The sequence below is a fragment of the Oncorhynchus kisutch genome, linkage group LG8 (genome assembly GCF_002021735.2).
Source record: "Oncorhynchus kisutch isolate 150728-3 linkage group LG8, Okis_V2, whole genome shotgun sequence".
In the NCBI taxonomy this organism is placed as follows: Eukaryota; Metazoa; Chordata; class Actinopteri; order Salmoniformes; family Salmonidae; genus Oncorhynchus; species Oncorhynchus kisutch.
Window position 1 is genome coordinate 33130462 of NC_034181.2, and position 11804 is coordinate 33142265.

General features: G+C 46.4%; 1 long non-coding RNA gene across 1 annotated transcript; it reads left to right on the top strand.

Annotated features, from left to right (window-relative positions):
* Nucleotides 1-7215: 7215 nt before the first annotated feature.
* LOC116374766 (uncharacterized) lies at nt 7216-10474 on the top strand. Its single transcript, XR_004210707.1, has 3 exons — nt 7216-7435; nt 7594-7657; nt 10375-10474. It is a non-coding gene; the product is annotated as an uncharacterized LOC116374766 (long non-coding RNA).
* The last annotated feature ends 1330 nt before the right edge of the window (nt 10475-11804 follow it).

Here is an 11804-nt window from a genome sequence, read left to right on the forward strand (position 1 = left end):
CAAAACCTGCAGACTCTCCTTCACTGCAGCTAACGTGAGTAAAACATTTAAACGTGTTAACCCTCACAAGGCTGCAGGCCCAGACGGCATCCCCAGCCTCGTCCTCAGCATGTGTATGTGAGAAATAACATTTTATTTTATTTGGTTGATGTAAGCCACCATTGTGGTGTTTTCCGTTCTCACCAGGACATGTCTTCCCTTCAGATGTGGAAGGGAAAGACCGCAGGGCCAGCAGTACTGCTCAGAGCTCTAGTGTATTGATGTGCCTGCCGCTCCAAGGGGGTAGCCAACAGCCACTGGCTCAGAGCTCTAGTGGCTGTTGGCTACCCCCTTGGAGCGGCAGGCACATCAATACACTAGAGCTCTGAGCAGTACTGCTGGCCCTGCGGTCTTTCCCTTCCACATCTGAAGGGAAGACATGTCCTGGTGAGAACGGAAAACACCACAATGGTGGCTTACATCAACCAAATAAAATAAAATGTTATTTCAACAGTACTGCTCAGAGCTCTAGTGTATTGATGTGCCTGCCGCTCCAAGGGGGTAGCCAACAGCCACTGGCCGACCTGCCCTTGGTCACCCCCCCCCCCCGCCCAGCCGATCTGGGAGGCGTTTATGCTGACCAGCTCCCGGCGGCACATCCTCAGCATCTCCATCCCACCTGAGAGAAAGGAGTGACAGCGCCACCTCAACAATGCCCTGAGGCACTATGCAATCACCCACAGCTGGCAGTGATGGTGGCAATTCGGGTGGGAGTTGACCCACTGCTGAAGAGGCCATAGATGGAGCAGGCCCAGGGGAATCAGCAACGAGGCAAGCCCTGTTGTAACTTTAATGTGTTAGAGTTCATGTTTAAGTTTATTCTTTGAGCTGAGATATTTGAGATATTTCTTTAGATTTATTTGCATATGTAATTGTATTGGGTTGTGTTGAATTACGCTTTTTGACTGCAAGTCCCAGAATGCCTTGCGAGATGAATGAGTGATAACGCGCCAATTATGTGCAGGTGTAGTGATTGTGGCTGACTTTCCAACAGCATCTTACCTGCATTGCTCTGTACCAAAACAATTGTTGTTAAATGTAACGTAAACAAGTATTCTTACTAAAAGAAGCTTTCGTATCAAAACTGACGTCCCAAGTCATTAATTTGAAGTTAGTTAATCTAAAAAGCCCAATAGGCATGGGCAGGTCAGGGCGGATACCACCCGCCCCTGCCGGAAGTGCAAGACCTTGCGGAAATCAGCAGAGATGGGGACAGATGGAGAATCATCACCATCCCCCAGTTTAATGATCAGTGCAGTGGCTACCTGAGTGAGTAGGCTCCTCATAGCCTCCCGAGCCACTGGGGGCAATGAAGCCCCGCTGCCGGCTTCTGATGGCCTGTCAGCCTGGTAGCCCCGCTCACGGTGGTGAACAGTGCTGGCATCGTCCCCCAGAAACAGCCTATCATTGGCCAATAGGGAACCGCTGTCCTCACCATCGAAGCTATCAACCTCCTGATGCAGGGCATGTGCCTTCTGATCAAGGTGGTCCCAGCGGTCCGACTCCTGTCCCCGTCCAGGACCGGCAGCAGCTGGGCTCTGCCTGCGGTGGCTCTGGCTACTCTTCCTGGGAGGGGTACTGGGCCCAGTAGAGGGACTAACAGCTCGCTGGCGCATCACTCCTGAGGGAGGGAGCTCGACCCCAGACTGAACCCGAGCCTGGCCGACCCACTCTTGCCTGACCTCCAATCGCACCAGGCATTCTGAGAACACCACACAAAACAGGCATCCAGTATGGCGCTCCACCGCCCTCTCCGTGTGTCTCAAACTCAGGCAGTTCACACATGAGGTATGAGATCCCCAGGGGGATGCCACCATCACACCTGTCAAAGGGACGGCATAAGCTCAGCAAAGACAACAAGGCCACAGAGCAGGGGTCAGATGCCCTGGGAGAGCTTATGTCATGACCTGCTTGGAGGAATAGGAACCCGGTGAGGGATAAATTACCCAGTACCTCAGCAAAAAATTCACTAAACACACATAGAACAAGCCATTTGGCAAGTTGTGTAAGGTAAATTTTTGTTTATGGCAGCAAGATGCACACAGAGTCGTAGTGTAACACTAACGAAACACAAGTACGACAAACCACGGGCGGAAGATACAGATCAGCCACACGCAGCGAGTGGAGCACTCAAGAGGAGGGGCTGGCCACATGGCTGCAAACAGCCAGTGAGTATAATTCCATGCAAAATATTAGGTCAGGGCGTGAGTTGGGGTGGGCAGTCTGTTTGTTTTTCTCTGTTTGGTTTCTGTGTTCGACCTAGTATGGTTCTCAATCAGAGGCAGGTGTCGTTAGTTGTCTCTGATTGAGAATCATACTTAGGTAGCCTTTTTCCACCTGTGTTTTGGTGGGTGTTTATTTTCTGTCTCTGTGTTACGTGTGTATGTCACCAGACAGGACTGTTTCGTTTCGTTCGTTCATTTTGTTATTTTTGTATTGATTCAGTGTTCAGTGCTTTCTTTAATAAAAACTATGAACACTTACCACGCTGCACTTTGGTCCTCCTCTCTTTCTCCCGAAGACGATCGTTACAGACACACTCACCACAAAATGACAAAGCAGCGTGGTAGTGGGCAACAGCAGCAGCAGCGATGTCAGGACTCCTGGACATGGGATGCGTTTTGGACGGCAAGGGTTGCCACACATGGGTGGAGATCCTGGCTGGAAGGGATCGCCTCCCATGGGAACAGGTGGAGGCAGCCGGAGAGAGGAGCCAGCGATACGAGGGAACACGGCTGGCAAGGAAGCCCGAGAGGCAGCCCCAAAACATTATTGGGAGGGGGCACACTGGGAGTGTGGCACACGCGGAGTGTGGCTAAGGCAGGTAGGAGACCTGCGCCAACTCCCCGTGCTAACGGGAGAACGAGAGGGACCGGGCAGGCCCCGTGTTATGCGGTGGAGCGCACGGTGTCCCTGGTGCGTGTGCATAGCCCGGTGCCGTACATTCCAGCTCCTCGTATGGGCCCAGGCTAGAGTGGGCATCGAGCCAGGTGCCATAAGGTAAGGTTGGGCAGGCTCGGTGCTCAAGAGCTCCAGTGCGCCTGCACGGTCCGGTCTATCCGGGGCCACCTCCACGCACCAGCCTTCCGGTGGCAGCCCCCCGCACCAGGCTGTCTCTCCGTCTTCTCCCTACAGGTGCTCCCGCCTGTCCTGAGCCGCCAGAGTCTCCCGTCTGTCCTGAGCCGCCAGAGTCTCCCGTCTGTCCTGAGCCGCCGGAGTCTCCCGTCTGTCCTGAGCCGCCGGAGTCTCCCGTCTGTCCTGAGCCGCCGGAGTCTCCCGTCTGTCCTGAGCCGCCGGAGTCTCCCGTCTGTCCTGAGCCGCCGGAGTCTCCCGTCTGTCCTGAGCCGCCGGAGTCTCCCGTCTGTCCTGAGCCGCCGGAGTCTCCCGTCTGTCCTGAGCCGCCGGAGTCTCCCGTCTGTCCTGAGCCGCCGGAGTCTCCCGTCTGTCCTGAGCCGCCGGAGTCTCCCGTCTGTCCTGAGCCGCCGGAGTCTCCCGTCTGTCCTGAGCCGCCGGAGTCTCCCGTCTGTCCTGAGCCGCCGGAGTCTACCGTCTGTCCTGAGCCGCCGGAGTCTACCGTCTGTCCTGAGCCGCCGGAGTCTACCGTCTCTCCTGAGCCGCCGGAGTCTACCGTCTCTCCTGAGCCGCCGGAGCCGCCAGTCAGCCAGGAGCCGCCAGTCAGCCAGGAGCCGCCAGAGCCATCAGTCAGCCAGGAGCCGCCAGTCATCCAGGGGCCGCCAGAGCCGTCAGTCAGCCAGGAGCCGCCAGAGCCGTCAGTCAGCCAGGAGCCGCCAAAGCCGCCAGCCAGCCAGGAGCCGCCAGAATCGCCCTTCACTCCGGAACTGCCGGAGTCTCCCGCCTGTCCGGCGCTGCGGAGTCTCCCGCCTGTCCGGCGCTGACGGAATCTCCCGTCCATTCGGGACCCATGGCTAGGGTCCCCAGTCGGAGGTCGGCGGCGAGGGTCACCGCTCGTAAGAGGCCACGGGGGAGGTTGAGGAGGCGGACAAAAACTGTGGTGAAGTGGGGTCCACGTCCTGCGCCAGAGCTTTGGTCCTCCTCTCTTTCTCCCGAAGACTATCGTTCCAGAATAGTGTTGGGAATCATTGTACCATCTAAATCGTTGTGAAATATCAATTCAATAACAAAATATTTTTTTACAGCTGTTTGAAGCAACCAGGAAATGACAGAGCAATTTCCACTAGATAACACAGCCACAAAGTAAGAACAGCTTTCCCATTTTGACAACAGATAATGCTGGGTGGGAGAAATCAATATGTGAATATCACAGCCAATCACAACACTGGCGGGTAAGTAATACTATGAAACACATGGCACTGAGAGTCATGATCAAGGGCTAGACCTCTTCCTGATGTCTCCCCCACAGATATAGTGTACAAGCACTAATACAATTTTTGTGTGAAATATATATCTAAAAAATTACTTGTTACTATTGCATTAATTTACTAACAAATACCTACAAAAACATACACATTGCATTAAGACTTGGCACTGATTGTAAAAAAATATATCGCTGTTTTTATGGTGGGAGTTAGCCCTTGATTATGAATCTCAGTTCCATTACATTACCAATAAGAGTCATAGTTTTCAAAAAACAAAAAGGTTAAATTAGTACCATATTTCCATGTTACAGCTGTTGTTTACGTAAAACAGGCGGAAGACAGAGTGGACTATCTCTGCTAATTACCTATCTGCCTCTCCTAACATCTGTGTGTAAACGGAAGACAGATGCCACAAACGTGTTGTCACTTAAAAATACTGGCGGCTGCAACTGTGTTAAAGCTGGTTAAAACAGTTTAATGTACAGTATGTGTGTATTTTGCATTTATGAAATTGTTTTTATGTGGTATGAAAGTTAATGGATTTATGCTTCTAGAACTGTACCACAACTGAGAATCAAATCATGTTTAGATGGAGTATTTGACTGTTATGCTACTAGAGCCAATTCACCATTTAAACAAAACATCTAAGATCCTCGGACTAGAACTCATTCCATGGTGGGCCTAGTGTCTGCTGGTTTTACATTTTTTTCTTTCAACTAAGACTTAGACAACCAGGTGAGGGGAGTTCCTTACTAATTAGTAATCTTAATTCATCAGTCAAGTATAAGGGTGGAGCAAAAACCCGCAGACACTCGGCCCTCTGTGGAAAGATTTTGACACGTGACCCATTGTTAACGCACCATTGTTGGTCTGCCAGTTGTATGTGATTGTTAATTAATTAAGGGTGTGGCCTTTTGTATAAAAGGCCTTCCTGTTAGTGTAATTTAAGGGAGGCACTACAGGTGGAGATGGGGGAATATGCCATTGCAGATTAGAAGACAGCAGCTGGTGATTATTGGGGTCAACCTACAGGGACATGAGGTGTCTCATTCTGCTAAATGGATTTTGCAGGCATGCTGGGAACATGGATGTGGACAGAACATGAGCTTTGGGTGGGTGGGTAATACTTGGGTGAGGGAGCTAGGACTAAATGGAAAGGAGTTTAGTCCAAGGGTAGCTAATCCTGTGAACCCACTATGGCTACTTCCGCCTCCAGTAGTTGATCTAGAAGTGTGGGAGAGACTATGGAAAGATAGGGAGGGTGTTGATCCATCTACAGATGTCTGGATACTGTGTATCAGGATTTTGCGGCCATTTACACAGATGGTTCAAAGATCCAAGGACAGGATGTACTCCGTCAGCATTTGTAGTGCAGGAATGTGGGGTGGCATTCAGGAAACGTATTACAGATCATCTGGCTGTATATACGGCAGAGCTGATGGCCATACTGTTTGCATTGTAGTGGATGGAGGAAGTCAAGCCAGAGAGTAGTTATTTGCTCTGATTCATGTACAGTGTTGATGAGTGCAGTCCTTTAGCTCATGTACCATTATGACATACTACAAACCCATGGCACTGTTAGACAGATGGATATACAGACAATATTTACTTGGGTCCCAGCCCATGTGGAGGGGAATGAGGCAGTTGTTTTGTACTTTTTGTAAAACACTAAGCGCCAGTGGTGTAGTGGAGGGTAAACGCAGGTTTCAGCCATATGCCCCATTTTTCTTTCAGTGGGCATTTCTTATACTCACTTCTTAATCCTTATTGATGTGTATCAAAGTAGTTTAGTGGAGGTATAAGACTTCTCAATTATGTAGTACAATAGAGAAATCATGCACAAAGTAGCCTAAACAATTGCAAAGCACGTGAAATATATTCACATGCTTGCAGCATACATCCTAATTCCATCGGAATGTCATCAGCTGTCATCAGCTCTCAGCTGGTTTTGGCATGGAGCAGCTCACACAAAAATTTATTCTAACTGTATTCGCCTGTAGGGTAGGAAAGACATTTCAACTTATGATATCAACCAGTAACTGCTGACAAAGGCAACAATGGGTATGCAAACCAGGTATTGAAAAAGTTTAGTCTGAAGTGTTGTAGGCTGTTTGTGATGCATAATTGTCATTGTTACTGTTTGCATCAGGGGCGTAGACATGGATGGGCCTGGGTGGACAGAGGCCAACCCACTGGGGAGCTAGGCCCTGACAGACCCACCCAATCAGATTGATGTGTTTTAAGCATTGTTGTGGACTTAGACCATACAAATTTATTTTTCTATAAAAAAAAAAGTTACATTTTGAGAGTGAAAAAACTGACTTGAAGTGTAAAGTGGAACTGACAGCGTTTTAACTACTTTGCAGCTATGAAACAATCATATCAGTAAAAATACAGTGCCTTGCGAAAGTATTCGGCCCCCTTGAACTTTGCGACCTTTTGCCACATTTCAGGCTTCAAACATAAAGATATAAAACTGTATTTTTTTGTGAAGAATCAACAACAAGTGGGACACAATCATGAAGTGGAACGACATTTATTGGATATTTCAAACTTTTTTAACAAATCAAAAACTGAGAAATTGGGCGTGCAAAATTATTCAGCCCCTTTACTTTCAGTGCAGCAAACTCTCTCCAGAAGTTCAGTGAGGATCTCTGAATGATCCAATGTTGACCTAAATGACTAATGATGATAAATACAATCCACCTGTGTGTAATCAAGTCTGCACTTCAATGCATGATTCATATAATTCACCAATACATTGCCATCAGGTTGTAAATCACAGCGTGCCTGGTACATTGTTTGCTGCCTCCATTCAGGATGCACTGTTTCCGTTTCAATGACTCAATATTCTGGACAAAAACGGACGAATGTAACTAAGGCTGGGAATGTCAATACATTCAAACTAGCAAGGGCAATGATCACAAGTCAGTCATAACTTGGCTGATAGATACACTAGCCTATTTATGCAGCAAGCTAAAAACACAGAGCCTAACGTACGCTAGATGGCTGGCTAGCTAGCTAGCTGCTAGGAGGATGTCATGCCATTGGAGGAGTGGGTGAGTGACACTTTTTCCCCTCATCTTTTTTTGGTGGCTATACACAGCTAGAGATGCAGGTGTCATTTGGTTAGCTAGCAATAACTTGAACGATTGTTATACAGTTAGAATATCTCTTGCGTTCACAAATTCACTCTGGTTATCTACACCGATTTCAGAGCACTCTCGTCTGAATGTGCCAGAGCGCAGAATAACTGAGGAATTTACAAACGAGCAACACCTGTGAGTAAACTTAGGTAAAAAAAGTATTAGTTAGTCAAGAACGCTCTGGATAACATGTAAACAGCCTAACAAGCTCTGCTACAGCAAGTAAAACGGTCCGAGTGAGGTGTTCTCTCATTTGTGTCTGGAAGTACTGTAGCTAGCTAGAAAGCTAGCCAACTTTAGCCTTGTTAGCTTGGGGGTTTGGTTGGAACATGCATGCATTGGCAGCCAAGCTGCAGAAGGACGAAGAGGTTACAATTCCCTAACATTTACCAGTGAAATTTGGACGGCCAACTAGCTGAACAAGTTCGAGGGTTTATCTAATTTCCTTTTGTTATATTTTAGCGTATCTTTCTCTGGCTAACATTATTTGTTGATCTTGTTGATGTGCATAACTGAGGGCGAGAGAGCCTACCTTTCATTGGTTGTTTGATCAATAGGATTGTAAAGTTCCCAAATGTAAGAGGACTCTCGTGGTGTTTACATATTTGCAGAAATCCATTCAGGTATTTTGTGGCTTTTGGCGAATGCGTTCTAATGATCTAAAGTTGCATTATTGCAACTGCCTGTATACACACAGTCCAGTACAAAGTCAATGATGGCAGGCACTTTGTATAAAGGGCTACAGTAGCTCTGATTGGCTATAGCGCACCGGTCTGTGTTGACTCCGGTCCTGAACAAGACAGATGTTATTATTCGGTTTATTTACTGCAGTGTCTATTAATTGTCCAAATGCAAGTCTGCTTTCCCACTCTATATTGCTATGGAGTTTTCACAAATTCCTTAGTATATGTAATTCCCAAACATACTAAGAATTTATGAAAACGTGCAATATTCTTCCCTGGAGTGTATATGAACAGAATTGAATAATATTTAATGTTGCTAAAATGCTGTCAGTTCCACATGAAATTCAACAATGCAAATGCAACATTTCACACAAGTTATTTTCAAAGAGATGGTTAATGCCTATGTAACAGTATAACTTTAGACCGTCCCCTCGCCCATACCCGGGCGCGAACCAGGGACCCTCTGCACACATCAACAACAGTCACCCACGAAGCATCGTTACCCATCGCTCCACAAAAGCCGTGGCCCTTGCAGAGCAAGGGGAACTACTACTTCAAGGTCTCAGAGCAAGTGACGTCACCGATCGAAACGCTATTTAGCGCACACCGCTAACTAAGCTAGCCGTTTCACATCCGTTACACCTATTGTGTTCTGCAATAAAAAACACAGTTCCACTAACTGGATGATGGTCATTTAAAACCTTAAAAAAAATAAACATTATTTTAGCCCTTTTTTGTCCCCAGTTTCATGGTATCCAATTGGTAGTAGAGTCTTGTCTTGTCTCATCACTGCAACTCCCGTACGGACTCGGGAGAGGCGAAGGTCGAGGGCCATGCGCCCTCTGAAACACAACCCAACTGCACTACTTCTTGACACAATGCACATCCAACCCGGAAGCCAGGCGCACCAATGTGTCGGAGGAAACACCGTACACCTGGCGACCTGGTCAGCGTGCACTACACCCGGCCCGCCACAGGAGTCGCAAGTGCACGATGAGACAAGGATATCCCTGCCGGCCAAACCCTCCCTAACCCGGACAATGCTGCGACAGAGCCTGGGCTCAAACCCAGAATCTCTGGTGGCACAGCTAGCGATGCAGTGCCTTAGACCACTGCGCCACTCGGGAGGCACTCATTTCAGATTGTCAGTGATGTGTACCCAGAGGAACTTGAAGCTTTCCACCTTCTCCACTGCGGTCATTATTATTATCGTCACTATTTTATCAATTCTTAGCCCTTTTTTGAAGGCGTAGAAGGCCCATTGTTCCCCACTGTTTGGATTCATTTGTAGAAGGGCTTCATTTTCCCTCAGCATATTTCCACCATTCTGAATGTCTAAAGAATCCATATGTTGTTCTGAAATATGAACACAGAAATACTGGACATTTTTAACTCTTATTATGGTGGTGATTTGACAAAATTACAATCATGCTCTTGAATTGAACTTGCATTTTCTGGTCTCGGCTCTTGACTCGGTCTCAAACCCTGTGTCCCCCTCCCATTCTCAGTCTTTACTCTGTCTCGTCCCCCATCTTTATTGGTCTTGATTTGGACTTGATTTGCTCCGGTCTTGGTCTTGAATCTCGCTTTAGGTGGTCTCGAACACAACACTGTTATTAGGCTACAGATGAAATAAATGATGATGTACTTCACAGGGTGGTGAAAGTGCACAGTGAGCTTGATGCTCCTTTTCAATAAATATTGATGGTATTTTTCTCGTGACATGATGATCGACGCTTGATTGCCATTTGACAAATAAACATGTCCTTGCTCTTATCCATTATAATGTAATGTAGACTAGCCTACCGCACTGTATCTGCAAGCTGTTGGCTAGTGCGCAGGTGTAAAGACCAGAGTAGGCACATTTGCTATTTAACGCAACCGTTTTTGTGACAACTCGGTAGTGATGAAAATGCAATGAAAACACATTGAACTTTAGGTACATGAAAAAGTATATTTTGTGTGCACTACGTCATCACTCACAGATTTGTATCCACAACAAGTCCCTTTTGTGAAAAACACCACTGGATGGGAAAGGCGTATATTTTCTTTATGTGGATTTTAGAATATTTGCTTGAAAATCTGTCTCCAATTGGATGGAAACCTAGCTAGTAAAGTATAAACCTAGTGATATGTTTGAGAAATCTGATATTTCTGTCTGTCTTGTAGGGCAGTCCTATGGAGCTCCTGGAGCTGAAGATTATGTAGACCTATGACAATTGTGCCTTTCTTGTGACACTGAAAATTAAAATAAATTGTTGCATCGTGATATTGTCTGATTCCTATTTCCCCACTCTTTGATGCAAAGAACCTGTATCATGTTTAGCTTAGTCCAGTGGACCACACCTTGCGTGTAAAAAAAAATGGCGTGTACGGCTACAGGAATAGGTTATTGATGGTTAAATCCCCCATGTTACATGTGGTGTAGTCGGCAGGATTATACCTTCAGCTGCCTGACATTTTGACGTATTATGGCTACAGGAATAGTATATTTATCTGTTAACACCCCACATTACATTTGGTGTAGTTAGCAGGATTCTACCCTCAGCTGCCTGACACCGGTACTCGGCACCGGTGTCACGGCCGTCGTTAAAGGAAGACCAAGGTGCAGCGTTGTGAGCGTACATTTTATTTTATTTTGTAAAATGTCGCCAACAAAACAAGAAATAACAAAAACGACCTTGAAGCTTACAAGGGCTATAGTACCCCTAACAAAGACAACTACCCACACTGAAAGGAGGGAAAAAGGGCTAACTAAGTATGATTCCTAATCGGGAGACAACGATAGACAGCTGTCCCTGATTGAGAACCATAACCGGCCAAAACATAGAAATAAAGAAACATAGAAAACAAAACATAGAATGCCCACCCCACATCACACCCTGACCTAACCAAATAGAGAAACAAAACGGCTCCCTAAGGTCAGGGCGTGACAACTGGTGAGCTCCTGCCCAAGTTGAGCACTGCCTAGTCATCCTTGTCACAGTCGGGCCCAACCAACTGAAAATGATTCTGCTCTCATGGAAAATACAGACTACCCACTGGGCAACATAATGGAATTTCATCACTTTTTTCACCCCACGTTTAACTTAAATCCAATGACAGGGTGACATTTTTTTGAGGATTTTACCTTGAATTCAAGCTAGTTGACAACTCAACCAAATGTAAATCACAATTTGACATTGAACTGACATCTGTGCCCAGTGTGTAGTTGTCAGTGAAGTTGGTGTGTTAAAAATACTTTTATTTGGTATAACACGCACACATTTACGCAGAGAAACGTGTTTTACTTTCCCACATAGACAGTCATGCACAGTCCATACAAAAGGTTGAATAAGAGGTGTAGTGGCTAAATTGTCCAATATAATTGTCCCAATACAATTTTCATTATAATCCTTAGTCTTGACGCATACAAATCCAATGTCCAGAGTTTGATGCAAGTTGAGAAATAATAATACATTTATTTGTCGCTCTTCTGGATATAAAAATGTAAAGAAAATTCTACCAAAACTAATTCTGATCATTAAAGCTAAAGAAACAAACAGCATGGTAAATATGGTCTGGTATGGCCAAAAGACTGTGTGCTGCTATTCCAGTTA